Consider the following 15,202-nt stretch of genomic DNA (forward strand, 5'->3'; position numbering starts at 1 on the left):
TTAGCCTACTATGCAAGGCTCGATTTGCCTAATAAGCCAAGTTTTCATGAATTAATTGTTTTTCGACTATCTAACCTACCTAACCTAACCTAACCTACCTTTTTCGGCTACCTAACCTAACCTAACCTATAAAGATAGGTTAGGTTAGGTTAGGTAGGGTTGGTCAGGTTCGGTCATATATCTTCGTTAATTTTAACTCCAATAAAATCAAATTGACCTCAAACATAATGAAATGGGTAGCTTTATCATTTCATAAGAGAAAAATTAGAGAAAATATATTAATTCAGGAAAACTTGGCTTATTAGGCAAATCGGGCCTTGCATAGTAGGCCGAGAAGTGCATTCTGGCTACTAGGTACGACATATATATATATATATATATATATATATATATATATATATATATATATATATATATATATATATATATATATATGCACACACACACACACACACACACTGTATTTGCAACTTAGTCCTTGGTTACTATGGCAATGCATTTATATTTGTATCTCTCTAAAATAATTAGTTAACATATCATTGATATTTTGGGGTATAACGTCTACAACAGAAGCTGGAGGCTTCATTACTTCATGACTGCAAGGGAAAGGATTTGATGGTGTGCCTAGTAATAGAAAAAAAATGTAAAAAATATATTACTATAACAAGTTATTTATAATTACATTTAAGAGCAGTTAGTGATTATATTTAACTGTTGACAATAATACTAATACCTAAAGCTCTGCTTTTTCTAGACGAAGTGCCAGTGTACATAATTGTCCGCCTTTTTGGGTTGTTATTTTGGGAATCATAAATTGCTCGAAGCCTTGTTATCTCCTCTTCAATCTCCTTCAATTTCTTTTGGTGTTGTAAATCTTGCACACTTTTATGCAACTCATCTGAACATAGATAAAGAACACAAAGTATTCTATGTAAAGCTGGAAAATGATATTATCCAACACAAATACGTGAAGTGTGTGAAAGCTGTATTTTAAATGCAGATGATATAAATTGCTCATTTGACAATATATGTTGGTAATCTTTACAACAATATGAAAGGGAGTAAAATATTTCCTTTAAATAAAATAAAATTAATCAATTATATGTTATTTATTTCCATATTAAATATTGTGAATAAAAATATAAGTGAGCTTACCATGTACAACAGGTATATGTTTTTTCTTTTCTGATCTCTTGATAATTGCCTGAGCCTGGCTTTCTGGCTGAGCTTTACGTTTGACATCAAAAAGCCTATAGCCACACTTGCAGACATGTTGATTAATATTCACGATAATATTACATGAGGGACATAATCGCTGTAAAGCGTTTCTCAGGACTGAAAAATAAAGATAATTTGGGTTATGATAAACTGTGCAGTACAGTATAATTACATTATAATGTAGAACTACCTAAGCTCACCAGAAGTCACACACAATATGGGAAATCATTCATATTTGAATGATCAAATAAATGAGCAAATGATGAATGAATGATTTGAATGAGCAAATCATTCAACACAAAAGACCACATGGATAGTGAAATCTGGATCCAAAATTATAATTTATATAGATGTGACAGAGTAATAAGGTCAGGTGGAAGAGTAGGTCTGTATATTAAAGAGGAACTGGCATGAACAGTGCTCCTGAACTCAACTAATGAGGTGGTAGAGGTACTTGGAATCAGGGTTGAAAATATATATCTAATTATTATTTTAATATACAAACTGCAAGATGCAACAGTTGAGAAATTAACTGAGCAAATCCACAAAATAGAGAATATCCTTGATAACTTAACAAACCCAGTACCAGATATTATCTTCTTTGCAGACTTCAATCTGCCCATTTTAAAATGGAGAATAGTAAAAATAACATTATAGCAGGAAATCAACCTGGAAAGAACAAACTACAGGTCAGAGAACTACTGAGATTCTGTGACAAATTCTCGCCCAGTCAGCAGATTACAGAACCAACTAGGAACGAAAACACGCTGGACCTGATATTTACAAACAATGATGAGCTAATCAGCGACATTACTGTCTCAAACACTACGTACTCGGACAACATTGAAGTGAAAACTAACATTAATAATGGTAGTAGGCCTAAGAGAAACAACAAGTGAGAAGGGTTATTCAATAAATCCAATTTTAATAATAATAATAAAAGGTTAGACTGGGCAAAAATAAATGGGGAACTTACAAACGTTCAATGGGAATGTGATCTAAGTAATAAACATCATACACAAAGAATAGAAAAACAGACTTCTGAAGCCTATGAAGTCTGTCTGAAACATGTTCCTTTGAGGAAAACCAGAAAAAGGTCCTACGTAGAAAGAAAACGCAGGCGACACTACAAAAAAAGACAAAAAACAACGGAAATGATTAAGCAGACAACTTTTCATACAAAGTAGGAATAATTTAAACAGGGAGATTGTAGAAATAAAACAGAGACTGAAGCATTCATATCAGATTGAAGAGAGGCAACTAGACAAAAATGCAATTCAAGAAATAAAGGAAAACCCAAAATATTTCTTCATTTATGCTAAATCATAAGAAAATATCAATGCCAATATTGAACCTATTTGTATTAGTGAAGGTTCATACATTGAGGATGACAAATTTCTAATTTGTCATATCACTAATTTTACAATTAGTGAAATCCTAAAAAAGCTGTATGAGGATATGTTTAGCACTCAGATACACAGCATGAAAGTAAAAAATACGGACAACTTCTTTATGCGTGATATCCAAACCCTGCAAATATAACCAATATCAACACAAGCATGGAACATTTTGAAAGAGAATTTTACAATATGCCCATGCACTCAGCCCCGGGTCCAGACTCATGGAATTTAATATTTATAAAGAAATGCAAAGGGACATTAGCACAGGCACTCAGTATAGTGAGTAGGAAGAGATTGGACACGGGGGAAATACCAAATGCGCTTAAAGCTGCAGACATAGCCCCTCTACACAAGAGAGGGAGCAAAGCACTGGCAAAGTATTATAGACCAGTTGCACTAACGTCCCATATAATAAAAGTATTTGAGATATTGATCAGGAGTCAGGTCACTACTTTCATGGAAACAAATGATCTCTACAATCCAGGCGAACATGGATTTACAGCGGGAAGATCATGCCTCTCACAGCTACTTGACCATTACGACAAAATCACTGAGGCATTAGAAGAAAAAGGGAATGCAGATGTGGTATACAGTACACGGATTTCACAAACGCATTCGACAAATTTGACCATGGAGTGATAGCACACAAAATGAGGTCAATGGGAATAACTGGTAAAATAGGACGCTGGATGCTCAGTTTTCTGTCAAACAGAACACAAAGAGTAACAGTCAACCATATAAAATCGAGTCCAAGAACAGTTAAAAGCTCTGTACCTCAAGATACAGTCCTTGCACCATTGCTTTCCCTTATTCTCATATCAGATATAGACTCATATACAAGGCACAGCGTTGGATCATCCTTGGCAGATAACACAAAAATCAGCTTAAAAATGACCTCTGCTGAAGATATTGAAAAACTACAAGTAGATACAGTATTAATAAAGTTTACGACTGGGCAGCAGAAAATAACATGATGTTTAACAGCGACAAATTCCAGGTACTCAGATATGGTAAAAATGAGAACCTTAAACATAATACAGGGTACAAGACACAATCAAATTTGTCCATAGTAGGAAAGTAACATGTAAAGGACTTGGGAATAATAATGTATGACGAACTAAAGTTTAGGGAGCATAACCAAGCAAATATTGTGGCAGCCAGAAAAATGAGAGGATGGATTACGAGAACTTTCAAATCCAGGGATCCCATCACAATGGTTGTACTCTTCAAGTCACTTATGTTGTCCCGTCTTGAGTACTGCTCAGTACTCACTTTCCCCTTCAGAGCAGGTGAAGATTGCTGAAATAGAGGGAATACTGAGAACATATACAGCATGCATAGACTCGATAAAGCACCTATATTATTGGGATCGTCTCAAAGCTCTCCAAATGTACTCACTAGAAAGGAGACAAGAGAGAAAACAAATAATATACACATGGAAAATACTGGAGGCCCAGGTCCCAAATCTACACAGTAAAATAACAACATACTGAAGTGAACAATATGGAAGAAAATAAAGAATTTAACCAGTGAAGAGCAGGGGTGCCATAGACACAATCAGAGAGTTCTGAATAAACATCAGAGGTCTGCGGTTTTTCAACATACTCCTAGCGAGCATAAGAAATATTGCCGGAACAACCGTGGACTTCTTCAAGAGAAAACTAGATAGTTTTCTCAAAGGAGTGCCGGACCAACCGGGCTGTGGTGGGTATGTGCGCCTGCAGGCCACTCCAAGCAACAGCCTGGTGGACCCAACTCTCACAAGTCAAGCCTGGCCTACTGCCAGTCTTGCTGAGTAAAAAAACTCCCAGAACCCCATCAAGCAGGTATTGATTGCTCTTTAAATACTTAGTATAAGCAAAGATATTTAATGTCGGGTGAAGGATGGAGGGTAGGCAATCCAAGAGAGGAGGTGCGTACTCTAGATGAAAGCAAACTAAGTAATACTTAATAAATATTCTAAATTGGAATTTTAGGTAATAATGTACAATCTTTGGATGACAAAACAACACATCAGAAAACGAAGATGCAATGATGTTTACGTCTGTCTGGGACAATTATCAAATTGTGTAATTAATATTTTTGTGAATCATTTGCTAATTATACTCTTAGCTAAATGGATAATATGTAGCATGAACGAATGCTTCATACACTTTTCTGTCCTGAAAATTATGATAATTTGGGCTATCATAAAGTATGCAATATGATTAAAATATACACCAAATCAAGTCGACGATCCAAGCATCGGTTAGGTTAGGTTTGGTTTGGTTAAGTTAAGTTAGGTTAGATTTGGTTAGGTTAGATTTGGTTAGGTTAGATTTGGTTAGGTTTGATTAGGTTAGGTTAAGTTAGGTCAGCCTAACATATTATATTTATTCATTACTAACGTATTGCCAGGAAGCTTTGTGAAGATTGTGTAGCTTGTGGTAGCTTGTGATAATTAGACAGACCCGTAATTGGGGGGAAAGGGGGGAGGGGGGAACCTCAATATAAGCCTAATTTGTAGCTTCCTGTTCTCCGACACAATGATTTATTTTACGTCAGGCTTTCAGCACAGCCGCATAAAAAACCCTGGTTATTTATTTATTAATATACGAGAAGGTACACTGGGGGTTAAGAGAGAAAATAGGAATAATGATGATTTTACAATCTTGCCCGAAACGCTATGCGTACTAGTGGCTTTAGGTATTGTATGTACTACCTCTATCTATAAATTAAACACAATGTTTGTACTGTAACTCTGCATCTATGTATATATTTTTCCTAAATAAATTATTATTATTATTGTAAAGCCACTAGCACGCATAGCGTTTCGGGCAAAGATCCCGTACCCAGAAGCTGGGTATCTTTGGTTGCCCTGTGACTACTCTTATGACATTCCCTAACTCTTATGACATTCCCTAACAGTATTGTTAAACTAATAACAATGAACAGTAGTTCAATATTACCGGAATAATCCAACTCATGTGGCCATGTTTTTGTTGTGAAGCCCGGTCGTTCAGTTCGTATACATCATACCTTCTTACGAAGGTTAGAGTCTTAAAAATGTCTTACCATTGCTAAGAAATCATAAGATATAATTATTTACAATAATACATTGGTTGTTTTTGTTGATTTAGGGGCGATGCCATGAGTAAACTGGTTATGTTGTGTTGATTTAGGGGCAACGAACTGTGGTTATTAGACTATGTTTTGTACATAAGCAACAAACAAGATGTAATTCTTGTAATTATAACAATAATAACGACAAAAAGTTAATAATTAATGTACTTGTTAAGCAAAATTCGCAATATCTTAGTTTTCTTTAGGAAAAAAAATAAAAGACATCTGGAAAAAGATCTGCAGGCTATGTCTTACATTTTATTCCGTTATTTACACTAAAAGAACAATTAAACGTACACTATCGCCCGTGCCTGGTGCACGAGCACCAGGCACGGGCACCGGGAGCATCCCAGACACTGCCTTAATCGACTGAGATTAAGGCAGTGTTATTTTCATTCCTTTAGAACAAGGAAATCTCATTCTTAAACTGTATAATATGAGCTGCGCAATAATTTTTTGCTGATCTTCAATAAAGAAATTCTGGAGGGCTTGTGCAAGGATTAGGATGAGTTAGCCTAGTTTTTACTGTATATCCGTTTCTGGTTACTCAAGGGTGACACTGGCGGGCAACACGAGAATAAATATTTGTATAAATTCCAATTTCGATCCGATGTACTTGGGGATAGTTTACAAATGTTCGCCATGAAATTTACGTTTTCTCTAATAGCCGAAGAGCTTATTTGAGAAAACAGTATGGCATTGAATCAGCGTGGTAAAACAATTGTATTATTGACACGACGAGTATAATCGACGTAGTTTTTATATATGTTGCCGGTCGAACACACCCTTATGTGACGTTTTATACTTATGTTCTTCTAGAACATTCTATTGCGATCACATTGGTACAAAAATGAAATACGTACATCGAAAACTAATGTCAGAACAGTGACAAAAGTATACACTTTTAAATATGGCCGCTCGATCGCCAATACACTAATTTCATTTGGGGAAACTTATTTTTTCATACGCCGTTTCGCGACAATTATTTAAAACTGATATAAATGTTGCAAAAGAAGTTTAGGATTAAGTACCATATTACACATTAAAAAAAATGAATACTTTAATACCTAAACAGTTTGTAAATACAGTGATAAATTGTGCCAAACATTACACAATATTATTTACTAAGAAGCGTATGATAACTCAAAACGGCATGATTTCAACAGGATTTTTTATAGTTGTCAAAAAACTCTGATTTTAATTATCAAGTATTTGTCACAATGTATTTTATATAATTATGAGGCAGTGGAACGATCAAATTGTTCTGTATTATAAATGCATAATGCTAAATTTCTATATACATAACAGTAAAATAATGACCACCTACATTTAAGGATAACTAGGAAATAGTAACTGGAAACTTTATTTGAACGAAAATTTAATACCAAATTTCTTAGATGTTTTTCTTAATATAAAGATCAACAGTAACGAATCTTATTCATTATGGACAAATTAACAAAAAAAAAAACATAATTTTCATTGAGGACCATGTATTAGAGCATACTTAGTCACTTATATATTAAAAGTATTGTGTTTTTTGAAAATTGGGGTTGTAAACAAACAGAACGGCCTACCCGAAAAGTCGTAACATAAGAAGTTGTACATGTTTGCTAATTTATTATTTGATAAATGATTATTACTAATTTACGACGACTATAAAGGTTTCCCATTAGTTAAATTACTGTAGTGTGACTAAATGCTACTACAAAACATATATAAATCCTGGGAAAGTCACAATGACCAGCGACATTAAAGCATAAAAGACTAAATAGTAACAGAAAACTGTCGGCGAACGAAAAATTCATTTCCAAATTTATTAGATGTTTTCCTAAATATAAAGATCGATGGGCTGGAATTTTCTGGATTATGGCCTAATTAAGGCAAAAATATATGTATTTTTACTTGAAGAACATATATCAGAGCATAGTCAGTGAGTTATAGAATAATAAGAGTGTGGTATTTCATTGTATAACAAGAGATAGTCCATGGAAGCGAAAATAGACGTAGTTTAAGACAAAATAACGTCCAAAAACAGCCGTAGAGTCAAACGGCAACTGTTGACGTTCTTTTTAAGAGGACAGGTTGCACCACCACCACTAGTGCCACCACCACCACCACTACTACTAGTACTACCCTGACCACCATCGTTGCCATTGCTGTTGCTGCTCCTGCTGCTTTGGAATCTGATGATGAAGAATCAGTTTTAGAAAATAAGGTGAAGAAGAATACAACAACATTTAAAAGAATTGCAAACAAAACTCAGGAAAATGGAGTTCATCATGTTCAACAACAACAACAACAACATCAACAACAACAATAGCAACAACATAGAGAAGAATATCTTTTGGATCAATTTCCTGATTTCATTGATGTCCTCTTTTCCTCAGAAACTAACACCACAAGAGGAGGAGAAAAAAACAACATTTATTTTCCATCTACTTCAAGCTCAAATTATCAAATAATATCAGAAACCACCAATTTACCAGCAGCTAATTTGAAGTGTAATTATCATCAACCTAACATGCAAATTGAAGAAGAAGAAGAAAAAGAAACAGATCTGACTTATATAATTGAAACATATTGTAAAACAGGTGAATCAATTAATAATGATTATCAACAACTAATGGTGTCGTTTCCTGAAAATACAATATCAAGTTCAGGTTTGAATGAAGATGCATATGTTAATCAACAACAACAACAACAATTATTGGTACACGAAGATCAACAGCTTTCAAATACCTGTTACAATGCACCTCCGGTAGATGATGTAAATTTATATTATGAACATTCATTGACATTCCTTGATCCAACAGTGTCACCATCTACCTCAGGAGCAGGAAATCCATTACCCACTTTGGGTTTATCTCTAAATACAATTTCAAGTTCAGATTTGAATGAAGATGTATATGTTAATCAACCACAACAACAACAACAACATCAATTATTGGTATCTAAAGATCAACAGCTTTCAAATACAAATATAAGCTACAATGTACCTGAGATTCATGCTGATGGAAATTTAAAGCATGTACATTCATTGCCACCAACAGTGTCACCATCTATCTCAGGAGCAGGATCCACATCTGGAAATTCATCACCCACTTTGGGTTTATTATCTCTTTCAAACCAAGATGAGAAAATAACAAAGAAAGTGGGTTTATTATCTCTTTCAAACCAAGATGAGAAAATAACAAGGAAGCGGAAAAAGGAAGAAAGGAAAAAGAAAAAGAAGGAAGGAAAGAAAAAAAAGAAGGAAGAAAAGAAGAAGAAGAAGGAAGAGAAAAAGAAAAAGGAGGAAGAACTTTCTGCAAAGCAAATAAAATATTTGGTTATGCAAACTATAAAACAATCATTCCCAATATTATCTGAAGAACCTCAAACCCCATTGACTTTGTCAGTCTCCTCCTCATCATTATCATCATCATCATCATCATCATCCTCAAAAAGAAAAAAAAAAAGAAAAATAGTTGTTAAAATTTAGTTGGTTTTGATTGTTAAATTTATAGACATGGAAAGTAAAATTTTCTTCATTGTCAGTAGGATTTATAAATAAATAAAAGAATAATATGAATTACAGGATGCATTGTGCAGTTAAACCATGTACTGTATATATTTTTTAGTACAAATTAACAAATTTATAGTAATGTATCTACTAAAGAATTGGAATCTGCTAAAGCTCAAGTGCAACTATAATAGTATGAAATATTTTTACCATATGCAGCAAAAATAGAGCTATATAGTGCTTCGAATGTAGAAGCTGGGGAGTTACTACCATAGTGTTCTTATTTTCCTGATACCCAAATTTTTGGTTGGTGTCGAGAGACGACTCTGTATGATGGTGTATTCCAGACGTCTGTTAAGATCAATGTTGAAGGATATGTTGTTGGCTGAAGTAATAAACAGAGAAAATAAATTTCCCCATAATCCTTCTCCTTATACAAATGGTGGATTCTCTACTGTCTGCTCCCATCTGTTGACATCACGGCAGCTGGAAGCAGCTGACTGGATGGAAGTCAATAATATAGTGCCAGTCACTTCTAAGCATAGACAGGTACACTATTTTTCGGGTAATCATTGATTGTTTATGTTGTAATTTATGGAAAAAATTTGACACTCTTTTTTTTTTTTGTAAATGTATTATATATATAGAGAGAAGCTATATCCTAACTTATTGTATATGATTTTGGTGCAGGGTGACGACAACTATCATTGTCCATGATTAGAGGTAATCACACAAAGGAGCCTAATGTAGAAAGATGTAACCAGAATGAAGCTAATATTGCCGAAGTTTCACTGAAAGGAGAGAGCGTGGAGAATAAGGCAGAGAGTTTAGCCAAGTATATTGTGTTTTCACTGATGGAGAAGACAAAGGCGACAACTAATGATAAAGTTGAAGAAACACTCCTCAGATGTATCAAAACGATGGTGCACAGTCACGAAAAACAATTTAAGGGAATATTTAACAAATTGGACATTACTCATGACACTGGATATGTGACATTTGTTGGAGTTGTCAATGAACTATTTGAAGGTGAAAAGATGGCTATTACTTGGGGCAGGATAATTGCACTATATGCTTTTGGTGGACAGATGGCTTTGTATTGCAAAGACAAAAATATGGAGGACTTGAGCGAAAAAATAGCAACATTTATGAGGAAATATGCCAGTGAAGTAGTCGCACCATTTGTCAAGAGAGCTGGTGGATGGATAAAAATATGTGAAGAATTTCCAGCAGAAGAAGGTGATACGTTGCTGGTTTAGATATCATTGTCCCTGCAGGTGTATAAAGCCTCTGTCTCTCTCTCTCTCTCTCTCTCTCTCTCTCTCTCTCTCTCTCTCTCTCTGTTTGTCTGTCAATCAGTCTCTCTGTCTCTCTCTCTCTCTCTCTCTCTCTCTCTCTCTCTCTCTCTCTCTCTCTCTCTCTCTCTCTCTCTCTCTCTCTCTCTCTCTCTCTCTCTCTCTTTTTCCTCATCTACAATAACTTGAACTTCCAAAAAGTCAGATAAAAGAAAATTATAAAATTAAAAATTATTGGCTACATGGCCATGTATGATATATAAGACAACCAACAACCTTATATTCATTATATTAGTTCTCCACTGTTAAGGGAAGAGACCTCACTTGGAGATCGTATATATATACTATATATATATATATATATATATATATATATATATATATATTTATATATATATATATATATATATATATATATATATATATATATATATATATGTATATATATATACAGTATATATATACATATATATACACACATATATATATATATATATATATATATATATATATATATATATATATATATATATATAAAAGTGTAAAAAGTATTATTAAAACATAGTTTTTCATTTCAACAGATATCATTAATCTTTATGGACACTCAGAGTTTCAGTGCTGGAACAGAAACTTTTCTACAAATGGGGGAACAGGAACTTCTAGCCATGGATGAGGTAAAAAAAAAAATTTTTTAACTCTATATCATCATCTGAGACTCCTCATTACATATTTTCATAAGATTGTGATTTGTCTTCTTCAGTCAAAGGATGACTATTCAAGTTATTATATTTTATCCAATATGTTATGTAAAACTATGTTGTGAATACAATATAATAAATGATCATTTTTTTTTTTTGTCATCTTATAAGGTAGAAGTGGTACAATTTGATATGAGATTACAATTCGAGGGGAACAGCAAGGACCAGCACTCCCGAGGCACAGAGCGCCGGTGCAGGTGCAGCAGGCGCAGCAAAGACCAGCACTCCTGAGGCACAGAGCATCGGTGCAGCAAAGACCAGCAGTCCCGAGGCACAGAGCACCCGTGCAGGTGCAGCAGGCGCAGCAAAGACCAGCACTCCCGAGGCACAGAACATCGGTGTAACAAAGACCAACACTCCCGAGGCACAGAGCGACAGCGCAGCAGGCGCAGCAAAGACCAACACTCCCGAGGCACAGAGCGACAGCGCAGCAGACGCAGCAAAGATCAGCACTCCCGAGGCACAGAGCGACAGCGCAGCAGGCGCAGCAAAGACCAACACTCCCGAGGCACAGAGCGACAGCGCAGCAGACGCAGCAAAGACCAGCACTCCCGAGGCACAGAGCGACAGCACAGCAGGCGCAGCAAAGACCAACACTCCCGAGGCACAGAGCGACAGCGTAGCAGACGCAGCAAAGACCAGCACTCCCGAGGCAGAGAATGGAGGTGCAGTAAAGACCAGCACTCCCGAGGCAAAGAATTGAGGCTCAGCAAAGACCAGCACTCTCGAGGTGGAGAATGGAGGCTCAGTAAAGACTGTCACCTCCTTGAGTTATCACAGAGTAGCGGCGCTCCAAAGACCAACTTCAATCATGCTGCTCTTACACCACCTGTGCTGACCTGATGCTAGGAGAAAGAGGAGGAGGAGGAGGAAGGGTTGAATTGTACTTACCTCAGTACACGCATGAGGTTTCAGCAGGTGAACACCTTCTGTTGTAGTTCTGAAATAATTTTAAAAATAATATCTATATCTTGTGTTGGAAACAGGCTCATATAAACTTGTAAAATATTTTATTACTAATAAAAAAAAAATATAACAACCAAAAGACCTGATATAAAATCCTCATCACTTTTAACTAAATTAATTTAGTATCTCTTTGTCATAATACTTTACATTGCTGTCTCCTGATGTATTTGCAAAATATCACGTGATACCACTCCTTTTGAATTTTAATTTAATTTATTCCTAGATATTATTTTCACTCTTAAGGTTTTCTTTATAGTAAAAAATGAATAATAATAATAATAATAATAATAATAATAATAATAATAATAATAATAAAAATAATAATAATAATAATAACCTCTTTAAAAAAAGAGAAAGAGGAAAAAGAAAAAATTGAAAATTTTGTCTCAATGGCCTATTTCCCATCAAAAGGAGGAATTTACAGCCCCAGTGAAAATGAAGACTCTAATAATAAAATTAGAAAAAACCAAACAGCTGCAACAACAGCAACAGAATCTAAACCAACACCAACACCAAGAACAACTAGTGAAAGAAAAAGTGAACAAAATAGAAGAAAATCTCAACAACAACAACAACGACGACACCACATACCATTTGTCAAAACAGCAGGTGGACTCTTACCCTCTAGTGACGCATATCGTGTAAACAGAGATGGTCACATTAAAAACGAGAAAAATAACTTTAATAGGGATGTTTATATTGATGATTATGATTTAGAGGAAAGAACGCAAATAGCTAGAGTTGAAAGACGTTTACAGTATATTGAGGAGTGTTTAGGTAAGAGTAACATCATTAAAGCTGAACCAATAACAGCTTTAATTTATACACATGAAAGTGCTCAATTTATTATAAATAAAGTTTATCATAACTGGATTAGATTTATGGGACATGTGGCTCAGCAACTTATGTCTAGAACAATTGAAAATTTGTTTGGAGCTGCTGATCAATATTTGTTTGAGGGTTGGTTTGAAATTCAAAAAAAATTAAGATCACCCCCACTAAATTATCTTTTTATCGACTATAAGGAAAATGTATTAGAAGTAAATAAGGAGATTGTGAATTTGGCGTTAGAAGGTGATAGAGATCAAAATGGTAAACTCCTCTATCCTCAAGATTGTGAGTATATTAATCTTTATTTGGACAATACTACTAATAATGTTTATATTTTTTATTCAATAAATGAATTAATAAACAAATATAAAACAAAAACAGATGATGATAAAAATTATATAAACAAGGATAATGATCGGTCTCTTGTAAGTGGCCTAGATGCTTATAGTTTGGTTATGCCTGGAGCTGATAAATGATATAAGGTGTTAGGTTCCCATCGTATTTTATATAATACATTTGTAAATATGTCTAATGGAGAAATGTTCAACACTAGTCTAAATGGAATGGGAATGTCAGCTCTTAACGTCTGTGTTATTATTGTTCATGCCATGATTCATTTAAAATGTTTACTTGATAAAAATATACTTCCCACTGAGAAAATGCGACACTATAACAAACATTTCATTGAAGAAGTATTAAAACATGTTCCTTCCACATTATTCGGGCATCCCATGTTACCAATTGTTACCTTCAAAGACCAATAAAAAACAATTTAATAACAATTTAATTAATTTTTAAAAAATAAGAAAACAATGTCGTGGAATATGACTACAAAGCCACTTTTATCATATTTTCCTTCTGATATAACTAGTGATACTAATGCAATTATTACAACTAGTGACACTACGTCAACAACAACAACAACAACTACAACATCTACAATTACTACTGATATATTATCGCCAATAAACAATGATGACAATAATAATAATAATAATGATAATATTAATAATTATTTTAACTGTTAACAAATGTTAGATACTGAAGATTTTACTCAAGATATGTTTTTTTATAAATATGTACGATATCTTAACGAGGAAAAAAGAGCACCAGCTCTTCTTGTTTTTGATTTCGATAATACATTAGCCATATATGATGAACAACAACATTTACAACTGAATTTGTCAGATAGTTTTCCTTCAGTATATACACGGCCATTTTTATATGAGATGTTAGATTATATGAAAGCCACCAACAAACACAATATTCTTATTTTATGGACAGCAGGAAAACGATCATATATTCAAAATGTTTTAACTTTATTGAACATGTGTCAATATTTTACACATATTTTAACGTATTATGACTGTGTTTTATCTAAAAATAAATATGGTGTTAGTAAGTCATATAAATATATTGTCAATAAATACCCTAAATATTCAGATATGAGAGCCATACTGATAGATAATTGGGCTGTTTATAATGCTTTCGGAAGGAAAAGAAAGAGTTATAGGACAAATTATGATGATGGAATAGTCAAACAGCAATACAGTCGACTGATATCTATCAAACCTTATACCATATATGACGTGGTGAAAGAATTTGGGGCTTTCAATATACCCCCTCATCAAATAAATGATATTGATATGTTCATTCGTTCTAAAGGCTTAAACGGCAAAACCAATAATAATTATAATCATAATAATAATAATAATAATAATGGAACAGATTCATCCACACCAGGAAAATTAGACCAGTACCCATCATATGGGGACACAGCTCTCTTATAATTAATATGTTTCTGTGAAAGAGAAATCTTTGGGATAGTAGCAACTCCGACTATACAAAACAAAAGAAGTATAAACAGTGACCTCTATATTATTATGCTTGAAAACGATCAGTTATCATTGATAAATAGAAACAAGGTAGAAAATAGTAATAAGATCAGAAATAGACAATGCCGTCCCCTTATATGGATACAAATTTCAACTTAATGATGGTAGTACTATTAATATCTTTTATATTTCTATAAGTTTGATTAAGTAGGTACTCCTGGGATTATGCCTGAAAGCTTCTAAGGCAGAATCCCGGCTGGAGAAGCAACAATATGGTGTTCAGCTGACATTGGAA

At 34.1% G+C, this 15,202-nt stretch overlaps 1 long non-coding RNA gene across 1 annotated transcript; it reads right to left on the reverse strand.

Annotated features, from left to right (window-relative positions):
• Nucleotides 1-536: 536 nt before the first annotated feature.
• On the reverse strand, nucleotides 537-1,186 carry LOC138363769 (uncharacterized). Its single transcript, XR_011228105.1, has 3 exons — nucleotides 1,156-1,186; nucleotides 734-898; nucleotides 537-624 (listed from the first exon to the last, which is right to left on the reverse strand). It is a non-coding gene; the product is annotated as an uncharacterized lncRNA (long non-coding RNA).
• Between the last annotated feature and the right edge of the window lie 14,016 nt (nucleotides 1,187-15,202).

Source organism: Procambarus clarkii, chromosome 11, assembly GCF_040958095.1.
Source record: "Procambarus clarkii isolate CNS0578487 chromosome 11, FALCON_Pclarkii_2.0, whole genome shotgun sequence".
In the NCBI taxonomy this organism is placed as follows: Eukaryota; Metazoa; Arthropoda; class Malacostraca; order Decapoda; family Cambaridae; genus Procambarus; species Procambarus clarkii.